We start from the raw sequence: 20,154 nt of genomic DNA, 5'->3' as shown, positions 1-20,154 counted from the left end.
AAATGACTTTGATACGGAAAACTACAAAAACAAACACACTAGAAATACAAAAGGAAGAAAGAAAGGACGTAAAATAACAGAGTGCATGTTTTCCTGACCTTCTTACTGCATACGAACGGAATTAACATGACTACGAAATACATTAAAAAAAAAGCAAGGACAGAAAGTAAGGAAAAAATAACAGAGAGTGCACATCATTTCCTGACCCTTTTCCTGCATACGAACGGAATTAACTTGACACAAACACACAAGATAAAATACATAACCAAACACATAAGATATACGACATACATAAAAAAAAATACGAAAGCAATTAATGAAGAACAGAAAACAACAAATAAAGTGAATGCTTTCCAGACCTCACTGTACGAGCATAAGAACTGAATTAATTTGACACAAACCCACAAGATAAGGAAAAATACATAAACAAACACATAAGAAATATTAAAGCAGCTAAGGAAAGAAAACAACAAATAAAGTGTGTATGTTTTCCTGACCTTTTTACCGCATACTAACGGAAATTTACTTGACACAAACAAACACTCAAAGAAAAATATGTCAGAGGCGTGATGCATTTCTCAGACAGCGGCAATGATATTTACGAGTTCGCACGAGGAAGGAGTGACTCACCCAGACCGTAATCCTCCTCCCCACCTGCCTTTCTAACCAACCCTTGCCCCGACGCGAAGGAATGAAATACTACTACAGCGACGCCACCACTCGTAACTCACCGCGCAGATCAAGGTCGTGGAAGAGAGAAACGCCGGGCGGAACCGAACAGAACAAACAACAACAAATCAACGACCCTCTTTTTTATGGCAGTGAGGGACCTGGTGTGCGCGGCGGGCGGTGACGGTGGCGGCGGGCGGCGGTGGTGGTGGTGGTGGTGGTGCTGATAGCAGGGAGTGAGTAAGGGGTGAAGGTGAAGATGATGGTGGTGATGTTAGTGGTGGGAAGGCGGTGAAGATAAAAGTGGAGGAGGCTGGAGGGAAGATGAGGAGGAGATGAAAGTGGAAGTGGAGGTTGATGATGAGGAGGTGGAGGTGCGGAGGAAGAAGATGAAAGTGGAGAAGATTGAAGTGGTGGAGGAGGTGGAGGAGGTGGAATTGGGTACGAGATGGAGGTGAAAGTGGTGGTAAGGTTTTGAATGGTGATGATGGAGGAGGAACGAAGGTAGGGGTAAAAAAAATGAGAAGAGAAAGACAGAAGAGATGGCAGAGAGGAGAGATGGAAGCAAGAGGGAAAAAAAGAAAGACACATGACAAGACTGATTAAAAGAAGGGAAATAGATAAAAAAAAAAAGCAGAAGAGACCAACACCACCCACAGCAACACCTCCGTAACACCTTTCCACCAACACACCTGAGACCAAAACAAGGCAACAGGGAGCACAGTGGAGTAGCAAGAAGGGAGTCGTAAGAGGCAGCATGAAGACGGAGTGGGAGTCGTGGAGGAGGAAGATTCCCCTCCGTGATAGGTAGGACACGAGGGAGAGAGAGCCGAGGACGGGAGACAGGAGGCAAGAGGGAGGGACATTATATATTCATAAGGTAATGTTCTTCAGCGGCTCAACGCGAGGATACTTGACCAGGAGGTGTTGATAGTGAGGTGCGAGAGAGAGAGGAAAGGAGGATAGAAGAGGCAGAGGAAACACAGGAGATAGAAGGGACGATAGAAGATAGAAATGGGAGTTGGTTAGGAAAGGAAAGGAAAGAACAAGGGAAAAAACACGAGACAATGGGGGGCATGATAGGAGAAAGGGAAAGTAGAAATAGAAGTCAGGTAAGATGGGAGGGAAAAAGAAAAAGAAAAATATCAGCGACAAGGCAGGTTGAAAAATATGAGATGCAAAGGAAGAGATGATACAGGGACAAATTTAGGGAGGAAAAAGTGAGAAGAGAGTCTGAGGAAACGAAGGAAGGAAAGAAGGATTGAAGACAGACACGGGGAGGAAGAAGAAAAAGGAAAATAAAGAGCGAAGAAAGAAAGGGAGAGGAGATAACAATGGGAGGAGGAAAATCAGGAGATGGAAGAAAGGAAAACAAAAGACAGAAGACAAGGACAAAAGTAGAAGAGGAAAAGAAGGAAGAAACACATGACATGGCTGAGGAAAAAAGAGAAAGAGAAAGAAAAGAAGCAGAAGAGATGGGCTGAAGGGAGGAAGTGCAGGAGGAAGGTAAGTAACATTGAGGAGAAGTGGAGAAATTAAGTGAGGATGAGGAAGATGACTCCGCATAATAAGACAACAGTGACAAGGAGAACGAGGACAATGACACTAAAGATGAGAACGACAACGAAGGCAACTTTACCGACAAAAAAAAAAAGGTTCACCAAGTCAGGAAACACAACCCACAGAGCAATTACTAGAACAATGCTATTTTACACATACTTGTTACCCGAACCCGCGTGCAATAAAATACCGAACAACAAGAGGGTGGCAATAACGGAATCAGAACCTTTATCGGAGGAACAAAGAAAGCTGATTAGATAAAGGAGAAGGGAGGGAGGAGGGAGGAGGAAGGGAGAGACAGAAGAAAGGAGAATAGGAGGAAAAATAGTAGAAAAAAAAGAAAAAAAAAGGTAAGAGAGAGAGAGAGAGAGAGAGAGAGAGAGAGAGAGAGAGAGAGAGAGAGAGAGAGAAGGGGGGGTGACGTAACGCTAGTCTGCCTTTAGGGGTGTGGAGGCCGCGACCTCTCGATGACATCTCAATTGGATTCGAACCCCTGATGTGGCGCGCGGGAGGAGGTGGCTGCTCGTTAAGGAGGGGGAAAGGGGGAGAGGAAGAAGAGGGGGGGGGGGGGAGGGAGGACGAAGTAGAGGCTGTGGAGGAAGATGCGTAGGAGGGGGAAGAGGCGAAGAAGACGTAGGAGATAAAAATATATGATGGGCATAGTCTCTCTCTCTCTCTCTCTCTCTCTCTCTCTCTCTCTCTCTCTCTCTCTCTCTCTCTCTCTCGTGGGCGTGCGTGCGTGCAAGCATGTGACGGTGCATGTGCAGTGAAATTAAGTAAAATTATCTAAGTAAACACGGACGAGCGTGCACATAACGGAGCAACACGAAACGCTTGATTTTCACGGTCTCAGATAAAATGGGGGAGGGAGAGAAAGAGCGACAGAAAGAAGGAAAGGCGAACGAGTACAGGATCACGCGGATGGGGTGGAGCATAAGAGGGTGGGAGGATAGACGGTTTAGATGGAATGAGCGAGGAAAGAGATGTGCAGACGAGGTAAAGCATGAAGGATTATGGTGCTGGAAGGTGCGAACATAGATGGACAATAGGAAACGACCAAGGAAGAAGGGGTGAAAAAGAAGAACACACAGATGAAGGTAAATATCGAGTGTGTAGATTGAATGAATGAGGAAAGAGATGTGTTGACGAGGTAAAACATGAAGGCTTACAATGATGCTGGAAGGTGCTAACATGGACGAACAATTGGAAACGACCCAGAGAAAAAGGGAGAGAATGAGGAACACAAAGATGAATGAAAAGACCGACGGTGATGAGTGAATTATTAAAGAAAGAGGTGTGTAGACGAAGTATAACATGAAGGCTTACAGTGATGCTGGAAGGTGATAACATGGACGAACAATTGGAAACGACCCAGAGAAAAAGGGAGAGAATGAGGAACACAAAGATGGCTGTAAAGATAGACGGTGTAAATGTAATGAATGAGAAAAGAGAAGATTACAGTTCACATATGGAGGACTGAATTAATGCTGACAAATTAGGGACGAGATTCACAGTCAGACAATATGTACAGAAAATTAACACGGGGAAAGAAAGAGGAACACAAGAATGGGTGGAAGAATGGACGGTGTAGATGTGATGCCATAAGAAAATGAAGAGTTAACGTATTGATGATTAAATAATCCAAAAAGGTGAGGAACGAAATATATACACATGGACGAGATAAATCAAGCACGCATAAAAGGAGAGGAAGAGGACACATAGATGGATGGGTGAAAGGAAATACGGCGTAGAAATAATGAACAAGGATAAAATATGAGCACAGGTAACTTATAGATGATTAACAAAACAAGTACAAGAGGTTAGCGAACGAGATACACAGGTAGACAAGGTGAGCCGAACAACAGGATGACTTAAGGGTCCAGGCGGGTCGCGGCACACAGACCCAATAAAGCCGTCAGAGGCGAGCCACCCGGGCCCGCCTCATCGCCTTCACGCGGACGAAATGGTTGATGGCCCGATAAGAAACATTCCTCCACTGGTTTCTCAAGTCACGATACTGATGCGGTGCGCGGCGGGGACGGGGAGGCCGCGGGGCTATGCAAATGAGGAAGTCAAACAGACCCGCTCTATAATTGGGAACTTGATGGTGACGAAGATAAATTATAAGAACAGATTACTTATGTGAGGGAGTGAAAGTATGAGGGAGGCCGAGGCCGCAGTAAGTGTTTTGGCTCCGGTGCGGCGAGTGATGGCACAAGATGACTGCTGACCCGCGGATTAATGAGAGGACAGGGGTAGGCCAGGCTGCTGCTGCCACCGCTCAATACTGCCGGGACTGAGCGCCGGGAAAATGCTGCACATCCTTCATGAAACTAATACAGAGCCATTTTTCACTATTTATTACAGGGTGAGATGAAGGACAAAATATTGGCGTGTCCAAAGTGATGTGTTTGCTCGTTGAGGCCGCGGCTCCATGAGCGGGTCAGAGGCTGCACTGCTTCCAGGTGATATATATATATATATATATATATATATATATATATATATATATATATATATATATATATATATATATATATATATATATATATATAGACACACACACACACACACACACACACACACACATTATGGGAAGAAAGCCTACATAAAATTTTCATATATATATATATATATATATATATATATATATATATATATATATATATATATATATATATATATATATATATATAGTTTTTTTAATATTTTTTTTACGGCACACAGAAATAGCGATGTCATACATCGGGGAAATAAATATAACAAGGACTTTTGAGTTAATGGAAAACATCAAACAACAAATATGTACACGCCAACTTTCCAGTTTGAAGCCAAATACAGAAAATATTCCGTGCTGCCACGTGGGACCGTCCGGCGCGGCCACCTGGGCCCGTGGCCGTCACCGCCACCCCACGCACGGCCCATCGCACGGCGTCCCACACGGCTGCGCCTACTAATACGTCCCAACTCTGAAATCCTTCCCGGCCCTGAAAACGGCGAAATTATTTTTCTTTTGTTCTTTTTTTATTTTTTATTTTTTATTTTAGGCACGGCCAGAAAATCCTGTGATCATGACTTTTTTTTTCGCTGCACAAGTCTCTCTCATTGCTGGAAGCACACACACACACATACACACACACACACACACACACACACACACACACACACACACACACACACACACACACACACACACACACACACACACACACACACACACACACAACACACACACACACACACACACACACAGACGCACACACATCCGGTATTTACTTGATGGTAAGCGGCGAGTTCCTTTCCTTTCCAGATATGAGTAAAAAGGGGAACGCCCTCCAAAGAGAGAGAGAGAGAGAGAGAGAGAGAGAGAGAGAGAGAGAGAGAGAGAGAGAGAGAGAGAGAGAGAGAGAGAGAGAGAGAGAGAGAGAGACGTACGGATAAGGAAGAAAGGAAGAAGGAACGAAGGAAGGAAGGAGGGAGGCAGGAAAAGGAGGCAGGGAAGCAAGAAGCATGAGCAGCGAAGAGGAAGCAAAGAAGACAGGGCACAAAAAGCCTCGGTGGAGTGTAGAGGACAGCTGAGGGAGGGACGGGGAAAAAAATGACACCCAGGGAAAAGAAATCCAGAAAAGAGCGCGATGGGGAGAAGGAGAGGAAGGGGACGAGGGAAGACTCAAAGCCGAGGAATAAATGAGTTGATAATAATTCAGATGCATGTCCGCGCGATTCCCCTGATTGGGTTTATCTGTTCGCTAATTAGAGGGTCTGAGGCGAGGGTCCTAATGAAGTGCTCGGCTGGTGGGGGCGGCGCCGAGCCTCGCCTAACAAGGACCTCCAAGACCTGACATCGTCCCTAATAAGACGTGAAGGCAACCGACGTGCAGAAATACCGCACAAATCCCGCAGCATCGTCTTCCTGGAGGACGGAACAATATGGAGATGCGCTCACCTCCTATATACTGATTTGTTTTGCGAACGAAGGGCAATATGCAAACTCACACACCTCATGATGTAACGTGTGCAATTAATGTCAGTAATAATCGTTCGACGGGTGTTTTTTTAATTGTGATGCAAAAGAAGAATACAGTACAAAATTATATCACACAAAACTTAATAATGCGTGCTTAGGCAATATAATATGTTAGTTTTCTCTTTTCTAGGAATAAGTGACCGATAAATCTCAACTTGCATCATAGAGAAAATTAATATAAGTATCTTTACTGATGACTCACACAGCTAACCTATTTATATCCAGACGGCCACAGCAGCCACAGTTTCCAGCCGTCAGCACAGAGACAGCAGTGACGCCGGGAAGACAGGCGAGGCGTCACATGAAGGACGAGGCACGGCCACTGAGGCGCAAATATAATCTCATCTCTGCCAGTCAAAGACGATCTTGCAGATACGCAAAACAATGGGTTCGATCCCCGCACCTGCCGCCAAGACCCACGCCATCAAGACCCATATTTCACTTCACAGGCACGGGGAGATCGACCTTGTGGACGTAAGTGTGCCTCCACCGCCGCCGTCGCCTCGCCCAGACACACCCAGCAATAATTATTCATGAAGGCGGTTCTCCTGTCTTCTTAAATAGGGAGGAGGGGATGAGGTCTCCTGAGGGAAGGGAGAAGAAGGAAGAGATAGAAAAATGAGAAGGAAATTAGGTATGACAGACGCACGAGACGCAGGAGGATAACAAAGAGGAAGAGTAAGGCACGCGTCTCACCCGCGACGCGACCAGGAGCACTGATGAAACCAACGCAGATAGAACTCGAGACAACACCGCGCATCTGACACTGATATACTTGAAAAAAAGGCGGAACGTATTTACAGGCACATGCGTAGGGAATGAAAGGTATGTTAAATATTTAAAACAAAGCCACGCCGGCGGACTGATGAAAACCAACACAAACTGAAGCAAAGACAACACCGAAAAGTTAGCAGCAACATACTGGAGTGAAAAAGAAAGGCGAAAAAAGGACAAATGTGGAAAGAAAGTGTAGAATAACAAAACAGGTAGAAAAATGGCACCCCAACTACAGGAAGACATGAAAACCAACATAATAGCAGCCATGGCACGAGCGAGCATTTGGCAGCCGCATACCTGGGTGCGGAAGAAAGGCGGAATGTAAAAGCAAATGTGTAAAAGAACAATGAGAGCCCAGGCTTGCTTAAGAGCACGTCAGTGAAAGCAAGAATATGCAGGAATAAAAAGTTGGACATAACGCATTAAGTGCATCTTGAGAGAGAGAGAGAGAGAGAGAGAGAGAGAGAGAGAGAGAGAGAGAGAGAGAGAGAGAGAGAGAGAGAGAGAGAGAGAGAGAGAGAGAGAGAGAGAGAGAGAGAGAGAGAGAAGGATAAAGAGGATGTAAAGAGAATGAAATAAGAAGAGTGAAGTGTATAGTCTACGGCATTAGTTCCTTCTCTTGCACGCTATCCCTTCTACTTCACCTCATCCTTATCCACCTTCCCACTCTCCTAATACCCTCCATTCCCTATCTCTCTTTCCTCCTACCCTTCCCTACTCCCCCTCTCCCATGGCCAGCCGTAGAAATGTAAGAAGGATGTTTTAGGGGAATTGCACAAGGGACTTCCGACGTTCCTAGGATGTGTGGGTCTGCCCGACGCTGGAGAAGGACTTTAAAACACAGAAAGAATGAAAATGGGAGACAATATTTTCCCTCTCATATACAGGATAATAATTTTAGACTATATAGAAATTACATCATAAATACCGTACCTCCATGAAAAGACACAGAAGCTTTATGCAATATGTTTTCTTTTATTACTTTTCCGTAGTTGTTGACTTTAAGGTTAATATAAAATCAGTTCCTGTAAGGCGAGAGAGGCGGGAAGGAAAAACAGCAAGCGTTGGGCAAGTTGGTGAATATTGCATGTCGGGGATGCCTCGGGGCTTAGAGGTTGTGATATGAGCTTAAAGGCGAGACGATGAAAGGCGCGGGGATTGCCGGGGCGAGGGGGAGCGCAGGGGTGGCGAGGGGAAACGTGTAATTTTAGTGGGAAGCTTATTATTTCTTTAGGAAGCTCCCCTTATACCTACCAGCTCTCCCACCCCCGCTAGGCCAGACCCATTGCGCCGCCGCGTAGTCGTCCCGTGCAAGGAGAGGGGAGAAGGGGGAGGAGAGAAGGCGAGGGAACAGAGTGAAGGGAAAGAAGGCAAGGGGAGGAAGGGAGGAGAGAGAAGGGAAGAAGCTGAGGAGGGGAAAGCGAAGATGCAAGGTGAGGGAAGGAAGGCGATGGGAGAAAGTGAGGACAAAGCGAAGGAAGAAGACGAAGGAATATGGCTCGATCAGAATTACAGGTCTTGGTGAGGGTTGTGAGTGTTCTTGTCACCTTAAAAAAATAAATGTAATGTCTTGAAAAAACAAGAACCATATGCATTAGTAAGACATTTTTCTCCTCTTCTTTCCTCTTTCTTCGTCCTGTGCGAGAACCTTCATCCCGGGAAACTCTGAACTTTATACTTTTTTCCTTATTGTATTTCGTTATGTCTACATGGTTGTCTTTTGTCTTCATTCTTCGTTATCACCATCGGCGCCTATTTTTTTCTTTCTTTTGTTCATTATTCTTTCCCTTGCTTCCTTCATGTTCTCTTCAAAAATTATTTCTTCCTTACTCGCCCATTCTTTTCAACATTTTATTATATTTTTTATTTATTTTCTTTCCCTTCCCTTCTGTTCCTTTCTGTGTTTTCTTTCCTCACCTTCCTCTCGTCAGACTTTTTCCTTCCCTTGCCTTCTTATTCTTTTCTTTCCCTTCTTATTTTCTTTATTAATATTTCCCTCCTTGACTTCTTATTCTCCTCGGTGCTTTTTCCCTTTTCTTGTCTTTTCATTCCCCTCCACGTTTTCCTTCCCTTTCCTTGTCTTCTCTTCATTCTCCTTCATGTTTTCCTTCCCTTTCCTTGTCTTCTCTTCATTCTCCTCCATGTTTTCCTTCCCTTTCCTTGTCTTCTCTTCATTCCCCTCCACGTTTTCCTTCCCTTTCCTTGTCTTCTCTTCATTCTCCTCTATGTTTTCCTTCCCTTTCCTCGTCTTCTCTTCATTCTCCTCCATGTTTTCCTTCCCTTTCCTTGTCTTCTCTTCATTCCCCTCCACGTTTTCCTTCCCTTTCCTTGTCTTCTCTTCATTCTCCTCCATGTTTTCCTTCATTTCTTTGTCTTCTCTTCATCTCCTCCATGTTTTCCCTCCCTTTCCTCGTCTTCTCTTCATCTCCTCCGCGTCTCCCTTCCTTCACCATCCTCTCGTTCTCTCCATCGCCTCGCCCTTTGTCTCGGCGTGTTTTCCTTCGTCGTGCTTCACCGCGTCCCGTCCTCCTCCTCTTCGTCAGCCGCTCCTCAACACATGTGTTTGCTTCACGAGTCCGGGGCTTCAGTAAATTGCTTCAGGCTCCGGCTTCATTTCAGCGGGCGTATTTGTTTTGCAGCTTTGCCCTCTCTTTCCTTTTCTTTTATCTCGTAGTGTCTCATCTAATTCTTTTTCTTCCTGTTCTTTCCTTGTTGGCGTCACTCGCCTCTGCAAACGTTCGCTCCGTGCTTTCCTACCTTCTGTCCCTTACACGGTTTTGGTTCCTCCACTTTACATCAAATTTCTCTCCATACGGCTCTTCCTATTCAATCCTCCTCTTCTTCTTCTTCCTTCTCCTCCTCATCCTCCTCCTCTTCTTCTTCTTCCTTTTCCTCCTACCCCTCCACCCCCTCCTCCTCCTCCTCTTAGCTTGTTAGCACCAGAGGAGGTACAGTGAATACTTCGTCACGAGCGCTGAGGGCAAACAGTTGTGCGTGTGTGGGCGTTGGCGAGGGGGCGGCCACCCTTCCACGCCTAGGAGAGAAGGGAAATTAGGCTTATGTATCCCTCCTCCTCTTCCTCCTCCTCCTCCTCCTCCTCTCCTTCCCCTCCTCCTTCTCACGATTTACACTGTTTTACCGGCACTTGAAGGTCAGGTGGTCATTTCCCATGCTCTTCAGGACTCAGATTTGCATGATATTAGAGTGTGTGTGTGTGTGTGTGTGTGTGTGTGTGTGTGTGTGTGTGTGTGGTGGGTCGGGGTGTTGGATACTGGTGGTCAGACGAGTGGTGGTGGTGATGATGATAAAGGTGATGATGGAACTACTACAGCGTCTACCTCACCACGAAATTACTGAGAGAAGAAGGAAAGGAGCTGGAGGATGTCAGGTAATCGGCAGGAGGAGGAGGAGGAGGAGGAGAAAGAGAAAGAGGAGCAGGAGGAGAAGGAGGTTTGTGATCGACAGGCGAAACGAGAGTAATGAAGACGCAGCGGGAGGGAGGACGGAAAACGGAGGGGAGTCGAGGGAGGCTGACAGTACGGCGCTGACAGAAATTGGTGTATGGTGACGATGATGATGACAGTGTTGACGGTGATGACAGCTGCAACGCGACGCCTGTGACAATGGTGAGCAAGGCGGAGATGGAGTCGTCGCGCGGGCAATGACACGAGCGGCGACAGGTAGATGAACACAAGGAGGGGAGAAGACTAGCAATTTTAGTGATTACAGAAGAAGAAAAATCAGTGAAAGACATGAGATAATGGAGGAGGAGGACGGGGAAGACTAGGTGGGGGAGAAAACGGATGACTTAGTTTGGAGTCGGTGTTTATATATCTCGATTCAACTTACAACTGAAAATATTTGTAATTCGTCAATGTTACTGAAAAATGAGTAGGAAGAAAAGAGCGGAAACAGAAACCACAAGAAATAAAAGAAGATAAAAAAAGTAGAAGAAATATAAGAATAAGAATGATGAGAAAATGAACAAAGTATTAAAAGGAGAAAGAAAGAGAGAAAAGGAAAAGGTGGGGAACAAAAAAAAAAACGATAATGAGGAGGAAAAAAGAAGAGAAAGGAGGAGGAGGAGGAGGAGGAGGAGGAGGAGTTTATGTAAGCAATAGCCGATAGTGGTCCTTTTGGCTTATCTTCAGGGACCAAGAGAAGAAGAAGTAGAGAGATAATATGGTGATGAAAGGCAGAAGTGGCGAGGCGAGGATGGCGCTACCTCGCGAGACCTATCCATCTTGCAGGAAGAGGAGGAGGAGGAGGAGGAGGAGGAGGAGGAGGAGGAGGAGGAGGAGGAGGAAGAGGAGGCGGAAGCTGAGGAGGAAGGCAATGCAGGAAGGAGGAGAGATAAGCGTTCAAGGTAATCACGCGGTTGGGATCAAAACGCCTTCAGAAGAGAGAGAGAGAGAGAGAGAGAGAGAGAGAGAGAGAGAGAGAGAGAGAGAGAGAGAGAGAGAGAGAGAGAGAGAGAGAGAGAGAGAGAGAGAGAGAGAGAGAGAATAAATCACTTCGGACATAATAATAATAATAATAATAATAATAATAATAATAATAATAATAATGATAATGCCAGAACTTAAAGAATATATTTTGTAAAGGAGGAAAGAAGAAAAATATATGACTGAGCGAGAGGGAAGGAAAACTGCACAAAGAAAAACGCAGAGATGATAGAGGTGATTATGGAGGAGGAGAAGGAGGAGGAGGAGGAGGAGGAGGGCCTGTGGTTGGCAATACGATAAGCCAACCTCAACCTCGCCAGTGGAAGCCTCTCTTTCCTCCTGCGAGTAACCACAAGAAGGAGGAGGAGGAGGAGGAGGAGGAGGGAAGAAGATGAGGAAGAGGAGGGAAGAAGATGAGGAAGGTGTAAGATGAGGAGGAGGAGGAGGAGGAGATACGAACCCTGAACGTATGGAAAGGATGTAGGTTGAAGAGTAACAGAAAACGGAGAACGGGAGAAAGGAAGGGAGGAAGGATGCGAAGGATGGATGATTGTGAAGTGTTAATGTCCTGCCCCGTCCATCACGAGAGGAGAAGAAGAAGAAGAAGAAGAAGAAGAAGAAGAAGAAGAAGAAGAAGAAGAAGAAGAAGAAGAATGAGGAAACGTGAATTCATCGACCTGTCCACTGTCCACTCACACACACACACACACACACACACACGATAAAAGAAACGGGAGGGTAAACAGAGATAAAGAGACTCGCTGAACAGACACACTAAAGGCCACCACAGCCACTAGTGTTTGCCCGTCTCTCCCCCCCCCCCTCCCCCCCCCACACACACCAAACCCCCGTCCGCCCTCCTCCCCCCGTCCGCCCCCAAGCATCCCAACCGCACCGCCTGCCCCCCATCCCCCCTCCCCCCTGCCGCCCCGCCCCTTGAATAAGCCAAGACGCTCGGTTCTCGATATCGGTGGCTGCGGTCTTGAGAAGGAGGAGAAGAGAAGGTGGAGGAGGAGGAGGTGGTGTAGAGATGCGCGGAGAGAAGATGGAGAGGAGGTGGAGGAGGAGGAGGAGAGTTGACCAGAGAAAAGAGGAGAGAGGAAATGAAGAAAAGGAGGAGGAGGAGGAGGAGGAGGAGGGGGAGGAGCGGTATGATAGCCCAGCGAGGTATAAGATGCGGGTCTTTGATGCTCTCCTCCTTTTTTGTGTGTATTTACGTTTATTTTTATATTTACAACAACAACAACAACAAAACACACATACACACACACCGAGCGAGCGAGCGAGAGAGAGAGAGAGAGAGAGAGAGAGAGAGAGAGAGAGAGAGTGTGTGTGTGTGTAACCATAGACCCTTCAATTACTCTATAAAGTCTTGTTAGCGATGCCCTGCCCGCTGCTGGGAAGGGTGGGCTGGGTCAGGCGGCTTTGATAACGGTGTTGGGTCATGTAAACAAGTGATGTGCCTCTTTATTTACTACTACTACTACTACTACTACTACTACTACTACTACTACAACTATATCATCCACCTCTCTTTGCAGCTTCTTCCCCTACCTTCATTCCACTTCAACCCAGACCTCTTCCACTTCTTCCCACATTCTCTTTCTCTCAATCTTACGTAATCACTCCAAAGACTCATTCACTCTCTTTCCTAAATATGTAACTCCATTTTATTTTTTTACCGTCCATGTTTTCTCCCCTTTCACTTAATCCTTCCACATATCTTCCACTAACCTTCCTATTCCACGTCGGTTTACATAAATATACGCTTCCCAACTTCACTCTCCCCCTTTTTCATAATCAAACTCCTTTCCTGTCCCTTTACTATCCAATTTTGCCCCTTTTACCTCAGCCCACATCCCTCCTATCAGATCCCATCCTCGTCCACTCCCCTGTCCCTCATCTTGGTCTCCTCCGTATCCTTCTCCTCCTTCGCGTCCCCATCCCTCCTCCCTCATAACTCCTGCTTAGTCTCAGCCGATCCTTACCACATACGCCCACTCGTACTTTCTCTTTTTCCTTTTCTTTGTTCTTCATTCCATTCTGCGCTATTTTTCCCTCATCTACATGTTTTTTATTCCCTCGTCTTCCCTCCCTTCGCTACCTTTTCTTCCTCCTCCTTTACTTCACTTCGTACTTTCTCTTTCTCTTCTTCTTTCTTCTTCATTCCACTTTGCACTTTTTTTTCTCTCATCTACTTGTTTTTATACCTCTCCTTCCCTCCCTTCACTACCCTTCCCTCTTCCTCCCTTCCTTCACTTCCCTATCCTCCACTCCTTTCCTCACAAATCAGCTCACCACGCCCCCTACATTCCCTTCCTTCCCTCCCTTCTTTACACCACGCACATTACCTCTCCCCTTCCCTTAGCTCCCTCCCTCCTTCCCTCCCTACCAATACCCTCACCTCAAGAGCTTACCCCCACCGGATTGCTTCACTTCCCTCCGCCTCATTCCCCTCCTGATACACAAGAGAACAAACTAATGCTTCCGACCGTCTTCCGCATCCTCAAACTTGGCAGATGTCTAGACGTTCTGCACCTTTGGGCTGAACGAAGATACACAATAAGAATATCTGATAATAAGGGGGACTAGAGGGTATTGAAACATAAGTCATAGTAAAGAGTGCGTGCAAGCGGGGGCCAAAGATATGTATTTTTGCTCCATTTGGGATATCGAAAAGGCGAAGCAGAAGTTAAAGGAAGGAAGGAAGGAAGGTACAGAAGAGGAGAGTGGAGTTCAAGTACCTACCTGGTTGTTGCATCATCGACTCCACCACACTCTCGACCTCTCCTCCTCCTCTTCCTCCTTCTCCTCCTCCTCCTCCTCTCCTACTGCACACTTTCCTACCTCTCTATTCCTCCTTCCTTCCACTTCTTCGTTTATGTTGAATGAATGTGTGTCCCGGAACCCCTAGAGTATTTTGTAGCTCCTCCTCCTCCTCCTCCTCTTCCTCCTCCTCCTCCTCCGTTGCCACCCCTCCAAACCCTATATCGCCTATCACTGATGACATACCCCTAAACTCTCTCTGGCAGCTTGTGCATAAGGAGGAGAAGTCAAGAGGGAGAGCAAAGGGAAAGTGAAATAGGAACAGATAAATACATCGACTGTTTACAGAGGAATGAATAAGGCAAACAAATTATGAGATGGACATATTATCTGTGAGAAGTTAGAGAAGCTTATACAGAGGCTTAGATAAATGAATAAAGGGTTAATAAATTGCCATAGACATAGGTGTGAAGACTTAGGCAGAGATAATAGGTAGTGCAAATTAATATTCACTCCTGAAATCCAAAATTGGTTATATATTGAAAGAGTGGAAAAAGCATAGACACCATTTATTAAAGTATATTACTCGGTAGACGCAATACTAGAGAAGCAGAAATGAAAACAAAATAAATGAAAATGAAAATAATGAAAGAATGATTGATTACTAACCCTAAAAACTTAAAACTCAGAGAAAAGAAAAAAAAAACATCAACCCCAATAACGTATCAGTGGGAATTACAGAAATCTCATTTTTCGAACATATTCAGGAGAGAAATCGCTCAAACATTTTTGAAGGCCCCACCACACACACAAATAATAAATCGTGGATGTGTGTGTGTGTGTGTGTGTGTGTGAGTGTGCGTGTATGCGTGTGTGTGTGTGTGTGTGTGTGTGTGTGTGTGTGTGTGCGTGTGCATGTGTGTGTGTGTGATGGCGCGTCTCCCAGCAGTGTTAATAACCAGACGATGTTCGTTTCGCTTGCCGGGGGTAATAGGAGAATATTATTAAACAGGAGGAGGGCTGAGCCGGGCATAAACTGGGCCTCATCAGCACTCGCCCGGGCAAATATCTTGGCGCAATTACATGTCTCATATTGCCCGGGAGAAGACGCGGGACCGGGAACGAGGACGAGGACGAGGACGAGGAATGGAAAGCACACGAGCAGCAGCAAGAGGGAGAGAACAAATAGGAAGATGAAGAGAATGCGGAAGAGGAGAAGAAGCAGCAGGGGGAAGATGATGAAGAGGAGGAGGAGGAGGCGAAGCAGCAGGAGGAAGATGATGAAGAGGAGGAGAATGAAAAGCAGGATAGCGAAGAGGAGGAAGGAGGATGATGAGGTGGAGTAGGAAGAGGGGAAGGAAGGTCTCATTTCACCCGTTTAACACTTCCGCGCGGCTGCTCACCTGATATTAGAGGCAGCGCGGCGTCGACTACAACAGGATAACACTGAAGGAGGGAGTCTTAGCACACCTGTCCCCCTCCCCACCTCGCGAGAGAGAGGGAGAGTTCGATTAATCACTTCGTCGGGATTCCATTATTAACACCCCGAGGAAGAGCAGCGTTGCCAGGGCGGGTCTTCGTAAATACTGGGAGGGCCGGGTAGCGCCTCGATAAGTCATGGGGCCACTTCCATATTGCATCGCCCGGGACCAACTTGGGGATCGAGAGAGCGGTCTGGACGGCTGAATATTGCATCAAGACGAGAGGCAGGAAGTCCAGGTAGGTAGTGTGGGATCCAAAGGGTGTTTTCTCGAGTCCCTGAGGCCGATCTTCGCGTCTCACTGGGTACATGGAGGAGAGGAGGAGGGGAGAGGAGAGGGAGAGTGGGTCAGAGGGAGGGAGAGGGGGATGGGTAGTGTGGCAGCGAATTGGCACGGTAGGAAAGATGAGTTGGCGGATGAAACGTGTGACAAAATAATAAAAAAAAAAACTGATGGGGCTGGTGAGAGGGTCGTGAAAGAGGCGGCAGAAACAGGTGAAACAATTATAAGGATCCAATGGAGCTTAGGTGCTGAGAACAGGTGCGAGTGAATTATGACGGGCCGGAGGAGGAGGAGGACTAGAAGGCGGCGGGAGGGAGGGAGGGAGAGGGAGGAAAAGGGTGAATAAGTTAGTGGTTGAAAAGTGCGGTGTGAGAAAAGACAAGGTGATGGTAGAAGTATCAGAAGACGAGACACTGTTATATTAAAGAACCTAAGCCTCCTTGGTGTCTGGGAACGTTTAACCGAGATCTCTGGGCGACTCCTGGCGACATTAGCAGCTGGCGGGCGGGATTGTTAGTGGGACGGCAGCGACGCATTGCAGAACGAGAGAGAAAAAGTCATATCCGTTTCTATCCAGATCATGGTCGTGTATGAAAGCCAAGAAATCCTGGAAAAACGACTTTACGTGTTAGAGACTGAAGCAGATTAAAGGGAGGAAGAGGAGGGAAGGAGAGAGGGAAAAGAACGGTGTAGCTGCTCAGAAGAAAATGAAAGGGAAGGAGAAGGAAGTAAAGTAAGGACGAAAAAATGTAAAAGGGAGGTGATGAGAAGAGCAGGTAGATGAAGGTATGGAATTGACGTGCGGATAAGGACAAAGAGAAGATATAAAAAGAAAGATAAAGCAAATAAGAAAATCTGGTACGACGTTGGTGGAGGGAATCGTACAAGAGATGTTTATGCCTTCGTGAGCGACTCAAAAAAGCGCAAAAACAAAAAAGAACAGTAAAAACATCAATAACCGTACTCACAAGACACAAATCAACTCAAACTCTTACTATTTGTATATTTAAACCTCCCGATTAAGACAAACAACATCCGTGAGCCTAAACAACAAGAACAACAGCAATAGAAACAAAGAGCCAAAACTCGCGGCTTCCTTGTTTTGAGCCTCGGCCGCCAAGACAAACAGCCGCAGACGCTCGCCGTTCGGAAGCCTTGCATGAGAACCGGAAACGGGCGCATCCACCTCTCCGGCTTCCTTCAGCACGCTCTCCGGGCTTCTTGCAGCTCCTACCGCCGCAACAAGGCCCCCTACAGCCGCCGGACAACCGTAGGCGGAGGATTTCACGCTCCAGAACACCCCTTCCCCAGGCGGCCGTCCATCGCGTGAGAACAAGTGCTAAATAGTTGGCTCCCGCAGCACTAGAGGCGTTTGGGAAGCCGCGGGGGACGAGTTCTTGCGAGGAAGCCACATTACTCACTACGCCGCAGCCGCCTCCTTCGTCCCTCCGCCAGCAGGGAAGCTCACGGAGGAGGAAGGAGGGGAGGAGAAGGAAGCGGAGGAAAGCGATGGAGGCACTGGGAACGAAGCGACTGCCCTCCTCTACTTTCCCTTTTCCCTCTATATCCTGTCTCCGCCATCAGTAGGAGTCACGGAAGAGGAAGAAGAGGAAGAGGAGGAAAGGTATGGAGGCAGGGAACGCCGCTGACACTCCCTCCTAGCCTGCCCTTCTTACTTCTATCTCCTGTCTCTCAGCTACCTGGAAAACGAATGTTGGAAAAGGAGGAGACGGGAGAGGAAAAAGAAGAGCAGGAAAGGGAGGCAGAAAAAGCAGCTGTATCTCTCTCTCTTCCTCTCTGTCTCTCATCTTTCCCTCTCCTCTCTTCCCCCTCTCTCCCTCCCTCCACCGGCCAGAAAGATCACGGAGGAGAAGAGGAAGGCAGAGAACGCAGAACTCTCTCCTTCCCTCCTACACCGCCCCTCTTCCCTTGCTCTCCTTCTGAAGTTGAGGCCGACAAGGACCGCAGATTACACGGCGGAAGTTGAGCCAAAAGTTTGCGTGGAGCGCCCGTTCAAGCCGCCGCATCTTCCCTTTTTTTTTTATATTTCCTTCATTGCGTGGAAGCCCAAGAGAGGAGCATCAGCCGGCCCTCCTTAGAGTGCAGAAAGTGAGCAGCGAAGGTGAGCCACTGAGCGTATAGGTGGACCGAGACAACCCATTGTTGTTGTTATTATTATTGTTGTTGTTGTTATTATTATTATTATTATTATTATTATTATTATTATTATTATTATTATTATTATTATTATTATTATTAATATTATTATTATTATTATTATTATTATTATTATTATTATCATTACTACTACTGCCACTACTACTACTACTACAACTACTACTCCAGAGATAGTATAAAGTTGAAAAGCAAGCGTAAGGTATGCTAAGATAAAATATGAGAGAGAGAGAGAGAGAGAGAGAGAGAGAGAGAGAGAGAGAGAGAGAGAGAGAGGCAAGGGACGGATGATTATTATAATAAATGTAAAATATAACGTGGTGTTAATCCCTCGCTGGGAATGACTATGATTATGATTTTTTACATTGCTATTAGAGGCAGTAAAAGAGACGTAACGGGCTTTTTACAATGTGTATAGTCCCATGAGGATGAATCTGATGAAAATTATAGCTTTAGTAGAAGGTGGCGGTGGTGGTAGTGGTATTAGTAGTAGTAGTAGTAGTAGTAGTAGTAGTGACAGTAGAAGAAATTGTAGTAGTAGTAGCAGTAATAGCAGTAGAAGAAACTGTAGTAGTAGTAGTAGTGGTAGAAGTAGTAGTAGTGGTAGTAGTAGCAGTAGTAGTAGTAGTAGTAGTAGTAGTAGTAGTAGTAGTAGTAGTAGTAGTAGTAGTAGTAGTAATTATTATGTTGTAGATGACGAGTGTGCCTTACTTAGATTTCATTCCAGTCTTCTTTATTATTATTCCTGTTTTATCCTTGCTTTGTTGTTATTCTTGTTTTATTCTTGCAGCTTGTAGATATGAGGAGTGTGGCCAGAGCGGTGCCCGTAAGGAGAAGTGATCAGGGGGGCAGAAGATAAAATAAGGAGAAAGAGGGGAAAGAGGGGCGAGGGAGCCTTCTGTTTGAGGCTATCAAGGGAAAGAGGGAACGAGGGAGGAGCTGAAGGGGCCAAGAGAGACCCTACAAAGAGCCTCCCTGCAGCACGCTAATTAGTGCACCTCGAGGGACCATTAATGGCTCATTACTTAACAATGGTCGGCTTTCTTCCGGCCGCCTAACAGAATATTTACGCCCCGCGGTGAAGGTGACTCGTGCGCCGCTGCCCCCGCCGCCTCCCACGCAGCGTTTGTGTTAGTGTGTGTGTGTGTGTGTGTGTGTGTGTGTGTGTGTGTGTGAAGGGGAACTTTTGTAAGCCTGTGAAACTTAAAAGTGTCCATAAGTAGGAAGAAATTGCTGTTTTTTTGTGCTGCTCCCATTACTGCTGCTGTTGGTACTATTGCTCCTACTACTACTACTACTACTACTACTACTACTACTACTACTATTTCTACTGCTGTTACTACTACTCCAACTACTCAATACAGCCGTCAAAAGCCAGGTGTAGGTGAATAAGACCAATCCTCCCGACACGTGTTCGTCTCCTCACCCCTCGGCGTCATTAGCCAATATCATCACATTTTTACATCCATTCATCACGCCGCCTTACAATCTGCCATCGTTCAATTCTTGCACACTCACTTCCTCCCCTCCGACACCCTTTCTTCCCTCCTGTCCTGGCCCGCATACCTCTCTACCTCCTCCCCTTTCCTCCCCTCTTGTCCCTCCATTTTTCCACATTCCCTCCTGCAACTATTCCGAAGACTCGTAAATGCTCATTCAACCACCACAGGGCGCAGTAGCCGCCTCTCCCGCCTTCCTGTCATCCAGAAACAATCCACGAACTATCCAACAAGAGAAAGCCAGCCACCCAGCCACCCAGACAGCCAGACAGCCAACCGCCCCCACCAAAGCACCCCAACCCGCTTCCTCAACTCCCCCGCCTCTCTCTCTCCCCACCACTCCCTTCCCTCTCCCTTCCCCTTAGCCGTACAGAGAGGGAAAGTGGCAGATACCCAGAGAGAAGTATGCAATAAAGGTACTCGGCTGGAAGGGAGGACGGAAGGGTAATAGGGGAAAGGGAGACGGAAAGGAA

General features: G+C 46.5%; 1 long non-coding RNA gene across 1 annotated transcript in view; it reads right to left on the bottom strand.

The window, feature by feature from the left end:
- The window catches only part of LOC127004209 (uncharacterized), a 111,059-nt gene that overhangs the window by 52,790 nt on the left and 38,115 nt on the right, over positions 1-20,154 (bottom strand). The gene's annotated exons all lie outside the window — the stretch shown is intronic.

The sequence above is a fragment of the Eriocheir sinensis genome, chromosome 27 (assembly GCF_024679095.1).
Source record: "Eriocheir sinensis breed Jianghai 21 chromosome 27, ASM2467909v1, whole genome shotgun sequence".
Classification (NCBI taxonomy): Eukaryota; Metazoa; Arthropoda; class Malacostraca; order Decapoda; family Varunidae; genus Eriocheir; species Eriocheir sinensis.
Note: the sequence above shows the minus strand (reverse complement) of the source record. Positions and strands in the feature narration are given on the sequence as shown.